This window comes from Pseudophryne corroboree, chromosome 6 (assembly GCF_028390025.1).
Source record: "Pseudophryne corroboree isolate aPseCor3 chromosome 6, aPseCor3.hap2, whole genome shotgun sequence".
Taxonomy (NCBI): domain Eukaryota; kingdom Metazoa; phylum Chordata; class Amphibia; order Anura; family Myobatrachidae; genus Pseudophryne; species Pseudophryne corroboree.
In genome coordinates, this window is record NC_086449.1 from 18,604,027 (window position 1) to 18,616,545 (window position 12,519).

Here is a 12,519-nt window from a genome sequence, read left to right on the forward strand (position 1 = left end):
AGGGTGGTAACTGCATGAAGTCAATTTGTATCACCTGAAAAGGGCCATCTGTCGGGGGAATATGGGATGGTTCTGTTCTTATTGACTTTCCAATATTCTTCCTCAAGCAAGTAAGGCATGTCATTGCTCTCTTACCCGCATGAGAAGAGAATCCTGGCGCACACCAGTAGGCTCTCACCAGCTTACACATACCCTCTTTACCTAGATGAGTCAGACCCTGTGCCACCTCAGCTAAGCTTGGAAGATATGCTCTGGGGGCTACTGGCTTACCTTGTCCACTTGTCCAGAGTCCTGAGGACTCCTGGCAATACCCCCTTTGATCTCCAGACCACCTTTTCCTGTGGAGAACACAAATTTTGTATTTCAATTAATTTTTGTGTGTTGATTGTGTTGAATGTCATCAGTGATGTGATGTTTGTTTGTATGGGGGTGCTGGCTGCTGATTTAGCAGCTTCATTTTCCCGGATGTATCTTGTTTATCCCCCTTAGATCCTGCACTAGCCTGTAACCCCTCCCCCCCCCTCTTTTTCACAGGGAAGATGGGACTATTGGCAGTGCTGGATGTCCTGACTAGGATGCCTGTTGTAGCAAGCGCTCTATGACTGGGTACACTCCTAATTCTACCTCTGGCTTCAGAGGATACTGAGGGATTTTTGGAGCTATCCTACCATCTTTTACTTGCACTACTACTGGAGCTACATTCGCCATCAATCCAGTGTCTTGTCCATCTTTGGTCCAGAAGGATCCCGGTATTTGTGAGATCATTTCCTCTACCTTTGATGGACACCTGTCTATAACAGCAGTGTGTGACATTAGCTTTTGTGGGGTGTCTAACATAACCTGCACTTCCTGAACATGATTCTCGGGTATATCCAAGAAGACACCCTCAGGAGTACAATGGCCCTCATTCCGAGTTGATCGGTCGCAAGGCGAATTTAGCAGAGTTGCACACGCTAAGCCGCCGCCTACTGGGAGTGTATTTTAGCTTCTTAAAATTGCGACCGATGTAATCGCAATATTGCGATTACAAACTTCTTTGCAGTTTCAGAGTTGCTCCACACTTACTCGGCATCTGCGATCAGTTCAGTGCTTGTAGTTCCTGGTTTGACGTCATAAACACACCCAGCGTTCGCCCAGACACTCCCCCGTTTCTCCGGCCACTCCTGCGTTTTTTCCGGAAACGGTAGCGTTTTCATCCACACGCCCCTAAAACGCCGTGTTTCCGCCCAGTAACACCCATTTCCTGTCTATCACACTACGATCGCCGGAGCAAAGAAAAAGACGTGAGTAAAAATACTATCTTCATTGTTAAATTACTTGGCGCAGTCGCAGTGCGAATATTGCGCATGCGTACTAAGCGGAATTTCACTGCGATGCGATGAAAAATACCGAGCGAACGACTCGGAATGAGGGCCAATATATGACACACCTCATTTTACACAATAAATCTCTCCCAAGTAGATTAGTCAGAGCTGACGCAGCTAGCAAAAAGGAATGCTTGGTCTGCAAAGGCCCTATCGTAATCTCCGCAGGTCTTTTCAAAGGGAAGTGTTGCACTATTCCTTTTACTCCCATGGCTGAAATTGTTTTATCTGTGGTTTTCATAACTACCATTGGATTTAACACTGACCTGGCCGCCCCTGTATCTACAAGAAAAGGTAATGATCTACCAGCTACATCAACTGTGACCTCAGGTTCACTACCAAGGCTAGCAATCAACTTCACTGGCTGCACAATACAGGTGTGGCCCAACCCCTATTGTATGTGGTGACCCTCCCGCAGCGTGCTGGCAGCTACAATATGTGAGGGGGGTAACTGAGAATTTTCGGCGGTCTGCCAGTCCCTCCTAAGTGGGTACCTCCTTGTCTCCCCTGCATGTGGCTCATAACTTCTCCTATGCGGTCACTGATCCCACTTATGTGTACTATGGTGTGGTTCATATCTCGGTCTAGGAGGTCGATATACTTAATATGTATTTTTATACGTACAATTTTGTGCAATATGTCCTTCCTTCCGACAGTTATAGCATACTACTACACGTAACTTACCATCAGGGGTCTGGGATTTTGGCTGATGCGGCTACGTTGTGAGAGCATTTATACTTACTATCATCAGCTTATCCCCCTGAGACTCCCTTTGCTTAATGACGGTCCGGTCGTGCTCAATAGCGGACTCTCTTAATGCAGCCACCGAGATACCCCTCCAGTTAGGTAGAGATTTTTGTACCCATGTTCTTAATGCCTCTTTTAACCCATCCATTAATACTGACACAGCTACTTCCCTGTGATGTACATTGTCTTTAATGTCCTCAACCCCATTGTATCTAGCCATTTCCTGCAGTGCTCGATGGAAATACTCAGATGCCATTTCACCTTCTTTTTGTCTTATGGAAAATAATTTATTCCATTTGACAACCGTAGGGAAATATACACCTAATTACAGATTGATTTTTCGTACATTCTCCTGAGTGTACTCATCAGTGAGAGGTACTTCTGCGTCTAAGTTGCAATCAGTAATGAATTTCACGGGGTCAATATTGGAAGGTAAGCATACTCGTAGTACTGTTCGCCAATCTTTGTTTGTGGGTTCGGTGGCATTAACTAACTCTTTAATGAACCTCTGGCATGCGACTAGATCTTTCCTGGGGTCAGGAAATTCTGACATAATTGACCTCAATTCTGTCCAAGTCCAGGGACAATGCATGGCAATGTTCCTGATGGGGGTTACTCCCTGAGCATCAGTCTTCCCTTTGGGGACTGTGATCACCCTGAGAGGATTTAATTCAATTACATCATTTTGAGTTGACTCTACAATGTGAGGTGCTACTGTTTCTGCATAATGTATGGTACCGTACTTACCTGTGGACACGACCTCACCTATCCCTCCACTAGGGGGCCTGACTACTGCTCTTACTGGTTGGGCCATGCCCACCTGAGTGTTCTGTATGGTGACTGCTAGAGAGAGTGCCGATATCATGCTGGGCTCATCTTCTTGCTCACAGTCCTGAGGAAAATTTAAAATCGGTTACAACTGGCAAGGGTTAGCGTTAGTACATTTATCATCTATTCTCTTATCGGATACCAATATGCCATTGTCTGTAGCCACTTTCTCCCCCACAATATACGGTGGTGGTGGTGCGGTTGCCATCATTTTCCTGCTAGGTTTGGAACCAGCTGTGTGAGCTAATTCTCTCTGCATATCACCCTCTTGCTGCCATAAATTTAAACAATCTGTATGTCTAATCCTTTGTTTTCTGGATTTTATTAGACATATCCTACTCCATACATGTGTAGTACCTTTGGATCAAAACTACCTATCCTAGGAAATGATGCTTTATCCCCCACAGTCATTCGTGTCCATTCATCACAAAAGGTCTCAGTGTGGGGACCATACTTCCCCCACATTACCAACCGAGCTGACCCCCTGGGTCTCAATTCTGCTGTCTCAACCCTGACTGAGGAACGTCCCTGTGTTGTGCACTTGGCTCCCATAGTGGACCCTTTTAACACGGGAAAACTTCCTAAAATGCTCCAAACACAGTAGTCTACGGTGGAAGTCCTCAAAGTTCTTCCACTAACTTCTTCTGCTCCGAGTACCATGGATCCACCCCTTTTAGCAGACGCGCATAGCCAGTGCAGGCCCTACTTCGGCCTATGTCCCCTGGGCCTTTAGGAGTAACTTACCATACCCAGTGAATATCTGCCTCTGGAGATTTTCCTGAGACACCAGCGAAAACTCCCTAAACCTTTATTTACACAAATCACGCTTCCATGTGCTTCACACAACGCATATGATGACAAGATTTACGCACAAATATGCAAAACTTTTTATCACGTTGCGCCACGTATTGCCCACACAACCGTGCGGTCCAATCGTACCGCTTATAGACACTTGCTATCTATAAGTTGTAGGATCACTGGAGTCTTCACACTGTGCTCCAAAACAGCCAGGGTGAAATACCAAGAAAAAAACCTTTTAAAACATCAACTGCACAAAGCTTTATCACACTCCGTTGCACGTGTTCACCTAGACCATGCTCTCCACGTTCACCAAGTTTCAACAAGTTTCACTGAGTTCACCAAGTTCACCAAGTTCACCAAGCGGGGTTCAATACATTCATACATTTTTCAGCCCACACTAACACTCTATAGTTTTCTGATCAGAAAAATATCCTTTCCTGTTAACTGATAGCTTTCCCCTGAGGTAATACAGTAAGAAAGGTTTTATTTAAACTACATTTTGAAAACAGAGCAATTTGTGCTATTGTAGCGTGGCTACTGTTCCGCCCCTAATCTAAACAATGCTATTGTGTAATTTGTACTTTGCGGGCGTACCCTTACGCATGTTGCGTAAACACGCAATCGTGTGTATGTCTTTATGTTGCGTACGCAGTCCCGTACTTTGTCCGAGACTCGTGTACAAAAAAAAACGTACGTCCGCAATAGTACAAATCCCACACTTCTATAAATGTAAGCGATATTAACTATAATTGCTCACTTAACACCACACACAGTTTCTTCTGTATAAACCTTTACAAATAGGCCAGGCTGCGTGTGCATCTTACACTTACTTCCTTAAATATTTATTTTATATTTTAACTAATTAGCAACAAATTTCTCCGTACAGGTCTAAATGAATCTAGTAATCAGTACTTATGGCAACAATGCGAGCAGGTATACAAAGTACAGATGTATGCATGTATTGTGTGAGCATTTGGCGCCAAACAGAAATTCACAGATTTTTTTTTTATGCTTTGCGTATTTACTTTACGGGTCCCACCAGCATCCCTACAAACCATGCAGAGCAGACATCATCTAATCAGCATACAAATAGGGTTTCTAGTGTATCCTGCGACCAGGAAAGGGTTCACGCAGGGTACCTGTCCGTCCTTTGCTGATAGATAAAGTCTGCTTAAACCTGCTAGGCTGCGGGTATGAGGAAAAACCAGATGTTGCCCCCAATTGATAATGTTGATAATATCTTAATCCATAAAGCTATACCTTTCAACACAGTTTTACCATGGAGCTGCTGCGTCCGCTAGACTCAATACACACGCTACATACTTCGTACGCTATTTGCGCACAGAGTCCCGTACCGTGTACGCACTTAGCGTACAAACACCGCGCTGGGAGTACAGAGTACACACAGCACGTACACACTCAATTGATATACTTTAAACCTTAATAGTAATACAATGCAATGATATGATTACACTTTAAACCTTATGCAGCAAAGCAATGCAATGATGTTACACTTTAAACCTTATACAGCGCTGACGGGAACAAAGTACCCGAAGCACGTACACACCTTATCAATACACTTTTAAACCTTATACAGTTAGGTAATATAATACGCTTTAAACCTTAGCAGGGAAATGAGGACACAACACCAATTTGTAGTTAACCGCTGGGTTCTAATACCACATTGGATTATTTGAAAAGGGATAACAATAAAAATTATACACTACAAGGCTAACAAGATAAATCTACAACAGAATAATGGCTACAGTCAATGTACATACGTGAGAATAATCGCAAGCGCCTCCTGGTCCAGTCCTCCACTAATCAGGTAAATAGCGTTAAGAGTCTTCTGACCGGCCAGGCAGCAAAAGGCTTTTTATAAATTATTTCCAAAAGCAATACAATGGACACTGTATCCCTTTGTTCATTGGACACAAGGATGCATCTTTACATTACAGGAGAGGTCATAGGTTGATTTGAAAAGGTGGGCGATGTCTTTCTCAACTGTTCTTGTTGGTGGTCTTCTCTGGATTCCCGCTGCATACATAATATACAGTAACTACAGTTTATATCTATATTCTACTTCTACACATAACTATACACACAAAAATGCAATCTTCCACTAACCAACACCAGAATGTTACCCTTAAAATACCCTACAGCTGGATACCAGAAATCACCTTATAACCTTGGTCTGTCCCTTCCTATCATGCAAAGGCGAATCCCTTAGTCCTGGAATCATTTAAACTGTTGATACTAGCTGATGTTGTGCGGGGAGGCTATGTGTACAAAGTGCACTATTTGGGTTAAATATGTAATGTTTTGATAACCCTCCATGTGCTCACAAACTCCGCCGTAAATACCCACATCACGCGCAGGAACACGGGAGCAATCATACGCAAATTGCGGATATGTGCACGCACGGCGGAACAAGTGCACACGCAGCGGGCATGTGTGTGTGGTTACAAATGTCAAGGGATGGTGGTGTACCTTGGGCGCCTGACCTATCGGTGGACTTATAGCAGGGCCAAAGCAATGGTCACCTCACAAAACCAATAATTGTATGGGTGCGATTTTGTAGAACTAATAACATACAGGGTAATAATAAAATGAACACATTGTTTAATACAAAAATTTCATAAAACAATATCATACAACAATTAAAGCGTACCAATACAGTAAGCTAGAAGCCGCAGGTGTTATAAGGGGGCAGGGTGGTCGGAACCTTCACCCTGCTCTGGCCCCTAAGCTTATCTGTGGATCGTTGTCCCCGGATGGATGGTAATACTTGTGGAATGTTATTCAAAAGAAGCTGAAAACGTACCGGTAGGGTAACTTTGGAGCCGCAGGTGTTTATGAAAAGCAGGGTGGTCCAGACTTCACCCTGCTCTGGCTCCCAAGTATTACCACTGGTCGATGTCAGATGAATAAGCATTCCGAGTTCTTCCTTAGGTCCAGTTGCTGAAGATCAGGTAGCTAGGTAACCAACGCGTTTCGAGATATATAATCCTCAGGGCTTGTGTGTGTGGTTAGTACGTGATGTGTACTGGAATATTTTTTGACTTTGACACTACCCATGGACTCTATTAATTGATAGTATGGTATAAGTTATTTCCTGGGCAATATTGTATTGTATTGTGTTGTAATTATATTGTATAGTTTCATCTGTTATATTGGGAATATGTCGTTTATTTGGTTATACTGTGTTTAATGTGTGTAATTGTTAATAGAAATAAGTATATGCCAGAGAATTTCACAGACAATTAGCAGCTTGATTTCTTTGCCTGCTACAAAAGGTTTAATTCTGGTGACGACTGGTCACTATCTGATATTTGGAGAAAAGCTAACATAATTAGCATCTATTATTCTATCCTAGACATGTGTAGACATGTGGCAGGGCATCAGATGGTTTTAACGTGCATTGAACCTGGCCTTTCTCTCTGGCTCCTCCAACTTCTTACTCTGCAGCTCCAATAAGAACCACACCTTGGATAGCCCTGGAAGGCAGGTTTACCCCTGGAGGAATATTTGGGACTTTTAAAAAAGGAAGTGTGTTTGTCTGGAGGGAGGGGATGCGGTCAAGATGCCGTTGGCCCGGAATTACGGCGGTCGAAATATCGATGCCGGAATCCCGACCACCACAATCCCGACATATTCTCCCTCTGTGGGTGTCCACGACACCCATAGAGGGAGAATATAATAGTGTGCCGAGCGTAGCGAGGTACCGTGCCCGCAACCTGGCGAGCAAAGCGAGCCCACAAGGGGCTGCGTTCCACTCGCCACTCCTGTCGGGATTGTGTGGTTGGGAATCCGGCGTCGGTATTTTGACCACCGGGATTCCGGCCGCCGGCATTTAATACTGATCCAGGATGGAGAGAGATATGCGCAGTAGGTTCAGAGGGTAGATGTACTTCTGAAGTGCAGGATCTGACTATGCATTGCAGTTCCATCAGTGACGAGAATCTATGGTAAGGGGCAATTTGTGAGCTGGTATCCCAGGCCTGGGACACAGGAATACTGCTAACACGTAACAGCAGAAGACAGCAGGCATCAGGAATCATATACTACTGTGGGGAATTTGTAATAATAATAATAATAATAATAATAATAATATTATTATTCATGTGAAAGCATTTATCATTACCTCATTCTGTGCCAGAATATCTTCATTATGTGCAATTATCTCCTTCCAACGTCTATGCTAGTCTCTAGCCACCTACCTCTTCTGCAATCATTCTAGAAACTGTATCTGTGCAATTTTGTTGTTCCATTTTTACCTGTGATAGTTATTATTCCACTGTATCACCGTGTTTGCCACTGTGTCTGCATCTTTGTCTTCTCTTTGTGTGTGTTTGTCTCTCTTTGCCCACTTTGCCCTCACTTTTCATTTTTGCATCCCAGAATTGTGTTTGTTTATAGTTTCATTACCCTCCATTGTGTGTGTGTGTGTTTCTGAAATTATCCCTACTATCATATCTATAGTATAATTTAGCCAGATTAAGACAGCATGGATTTACTAGGGGGAGATCATGTCAAAGAAAACTGATTGACTTTTTTGACTGTGTGACGAAAGTGATAGATAAAGGTGGAGCCGTGGATGTAGCTTATCTAGACTTTAGTATGGCTTTTGACACTGTTCTACTTTGAAGACTGCTAAATAAACTTGAAAGCTTGGGATTGGATACTAAAATGGTTGAATGGATAAGATCTTGGTTGCAGGATAGAAAACAGAGAGTTGTGGTAAATGGAGTGCATTCACAGGAGGGAAATGTTACCAGTGGAGTACCCCAGGGATCTATACTTGGGGGGGGTCATTCCGAGTTGATCGCTAGCTGCCATTGTTTGCTCCACAGCAATCATTTAAAAACACGGCTAATCTGCGCATGTGTATGCGCCGCAATATGCACGTGTGGCATAAGAGTACAAAGAGCACTGTGGTTTTGCACAGGTTCTAGTGATGATTCCATTTGCACAGCCGATCGCAAAGAGATTGACAGGAAGTGGGAGTTTATGTGTGTCAACTGACCGTTTTCTGGGAGTGTTTGGAAAAACGCAGGTGTGGCCGGGCGTTTGCAGGGCGGGTATCTGACTTCAACTCCGGGACCTTTGTCGCAGCAATCATCGCACAGAATAAGTAACTACAGGGTTGGTCTTGTTCTGCACAAAATGTGTTTGTAACCGCTCGGCTGCACAGGCATTTGCACTCTTGCAAAGTAAAAATACACTCCCTGGTGTGTGGCGACTATGCATTTGCACAGCTGCTAAAAGTAGCTAGTGAGCCATCAACTCGGAATGAGGGGCTTGGACCGGTGCTTAATAATATCTTTATTGGTGGCATTTCAAATGGAATTGAAGGGAAAGTATGAATTTTTGCAGATGACACAAAGGTATGCAACATGGTAGACAATCCAGCATGGGTAAAACAAATGATTGAGGATCTAGGTAGACTAGAGGAATTATCAAGAGTATGGCAATTACAGTTTAATGCCAAAAATGCAAAATCATGCACTTGGGTCTCAAAAATCCAAAGGCTAAATATAGTATTAATGGCACTATACTGGAAACTACTGAGGAGGAAAGGGATCTAGGAGTCACTATTTAAGATGACAAATAGGATAAATACAGTATTAATGGCACTATACTGGAAACTACTGAGGAGGAAAGTTATCTAGGAGTCACTATTTCAGGTGACTTAAAGGCAGGTAAGCAATGTAACAAAGCAATGAGGAAGGCTGGTCAGATGGTTGGCAGCATTGGGAGAGGAATTAGCATCAGAAAGAAAGAAGTAATAATGCCACTGTATAGGTAATTGGTACGGCCTCATCTAGAATACTGTGTTCAATTCTGAAGGCCATATCTTCAAAAGGATATTAATACATTAGAGACTGTACAGACAAGGGCAACTAAAATGGTGCATGGCCTACATCACAAAACATACCCAGAAAGACTAAGAAATCTCACTATGTATAGTTTAGAGCAGAGAAAGTAAAGGGGTTCATGATAAAAATGTTCAAATATATCAAGGATTTTAACAAGGTCCAGGAAGGAAACATTCTCCAAATGAAGGGAAGTAATAGGACACGAGGACATGCACTGAGACTGGAGGGGAGGGGGAGTTAGGGGCAAATATGAGGGAAAATTACATCACAGAAAGGGTAGTGGACAAGTGGAATATCCTCCCCACAGATGTGGTAGAGGCATAAGACAGTAGAGCACTTAAAACATGCATGGGATATTATTATTATTATTATTATTATTACATTTTATTTATAAGGCGCCACATGTGTTTCGCAGCGCCGTACAAAGGACAGTACAGGGGACAAAATATTGCATTACAGTAAATAAATAACAGAAATAGAGTCCAGGTAACAGAACACCACACATTCTCAAGACATAGTACAGCTAAGATGTAAGTAATGAGGGAGTGATCATCGTACTACTAGAGGCTGGTGGTTATAGATGGAGATGAGCCTTTACTAGCAGGATAAAGATGGTCATTGAGTAGGGGAGAGCTGTGAGTGAAATGTGCTGAGACGAGGGCTTAGATAACAAGAGGAAAGAGGGCCCTGCTCTGAAGAGCTAACAATCTATTGGGGAGGGGCGACAGACAGATGACAAGAGGTGCAGGCAAGTGGGAGGTAGCCTGATGGCAGTATGCAAGCAAAGCGGAGATGTTCACGGCATGAGGCAGGGGGTACGCTTTGATTAATAGGTGGGTTTTTAGTGCCAGTTTAAAGCTTTGCAAGGTTGGGGAGAGTCTAATGGAGCGGGGGAGTGAGTTCCACTGAAGGGGTGCAGCACGGGCAAAATCCTGAACTCGTGCATGGGAAGCAGTAACCAGGGCGGTGGAGAGGCGACGGTCATAAGTCGACTGTAGGGGGCGGGAGGGAGTATGAATGGAAAGGAGGTTGGAGATGTAGGGAGCAGTGGAGCTAGAGATGGCCTTGTATGTAAGGGTGAGGAGTTTGAAGAGGATTCTGTAGGGGAATGGGAGCCAGTGTAGATTTTGTTGAAGGGGAGTGGCAGATGTGGTGCCACGTGAGAGGAAGATAAGCCTAGCTGCGGAGTTCAGGACAGATTGGAGGGGAGCAAGATGGGAGCAAGCGAGGCCAGTGAGGAGGACATTGCAGTAGTCAAGTCGTGAGATGACCAGTGAGTGGATGATGAGTTTAGTTGCACTCTGGGAGAGATATGGCCTGATACGAGCAATGTTGCGTAGCTGGAAACGACAGGATTGTGCCAGAGCTTGGATGTGGGGTGCAAAGGAGAGGGAGGAGTCGAGAGTGACGCCCAGGCAGCGGAGTTGGGGAACGGGGGAGATGGTGATGTTGTCAACAATGATGGAGATATTGGTCGGGGATAGACATAAGGATATCCTTACAAAGAAATAAGGCTCAAATAAGGTTTGAGATAAAAATATGGTTAAAAAAAGGATGGGCCAAGTGGTTCTTATCTGCTGTCAAATTCGATGTTTCTATATTTTAGACCACTTGGGGCAGAAAGATAATTTATAACTCCATTGTCTTGAAAATGTTAAACAAACAAAACATACTGTAAAATCAGTTTCAATAATGCTTCTGTCCCCTCACTATCTTTACAATTTGCCACCAACAAGCAGGTTAATTATCTCTGTATTTTATGGCAGACACTAGGAATATCACTGTTTTGTATGACAATTACATGATGCCTGCTGTAGTGTATGGCTGTTAATGGGATGCTCTCTGAATTTGCAGTGTCTATGGTTACATGTTAAATATTCATTTTATGAGTGAATTCATATGACTATCTCATTTGTTATTTTCTTCCTACTTTTAAAGGTCTCTGTCATACATGATAACACAATCCTCCTCATTTTAGGCAATGGGTCACTTCCAGTATTAAGTAGCCCATGCATCTGTTGCTGGTTGAAAAATTCAAGCTGGGATAAAATATATTAACCCCTTCAGTGGTGTGTTTTTGGAATTTGGCCACACCTCCCAGGGCAGGCTTTGGCCACACCTCCCAGGGGTGTAACGCATTGTGTTATGTTTTTTTTGCCAGAAGTTTTATGCTCTGGGGTCCATGCTCATTGCCACGGAGAATCCTCATTGCCTACAGAATGCTTGTTGCCTAGGTGTAGCTAAGGATCGCCAGCGACCATTGATGATTCAAAATCATTGATGGTCTATGACCAATGTCGAATACTATTATAATCGATGGGGAGAACCAGATGGTTTCCGGCCATTGATGGTTCAGTGCATCCTAATTGGGTTTTATTTCTCAAATTGTCAGGGCACGGAAATTCGCCCCACCCTCTGACACCTACTAAGCCACACACCCTGGTTCTGATTTAACAGTAATGCAGGGATGGCCATCCCAATGGGTAGAATTTGCTGGCAGGCAATGCACATGAAACCCCTTGCAATGTGCAGTAGCAGCCAGCTCTAACATCCTCTCCACGCCATCCTCCCTTTTACTCCGCTTGGCTTGCAGAGTTTTGCAGAATGATGCAAGGAGGAGGGAAGGAAGAGCAGTGGCATGCCCCCCCAAAAAATCCGGGTTTGCTAGTCTGCGCAGCACAACTGGCACCGGAAATGTTCATGGCATGCCACTGAAGAGGTTAAATATGGAGACCGATTTAGGACATTTAAAAGAAGATAAGCATTTATTTATCTAAATTACAACAATGAAAACATTCAAATAATAACATATTATATATACTCAGCTGTTTCTCAGATGTTTAAGGACTATTCTGGAAGTCATCGGTTATACCGTTGGTAGTTTCAAAGAATTAAGATTC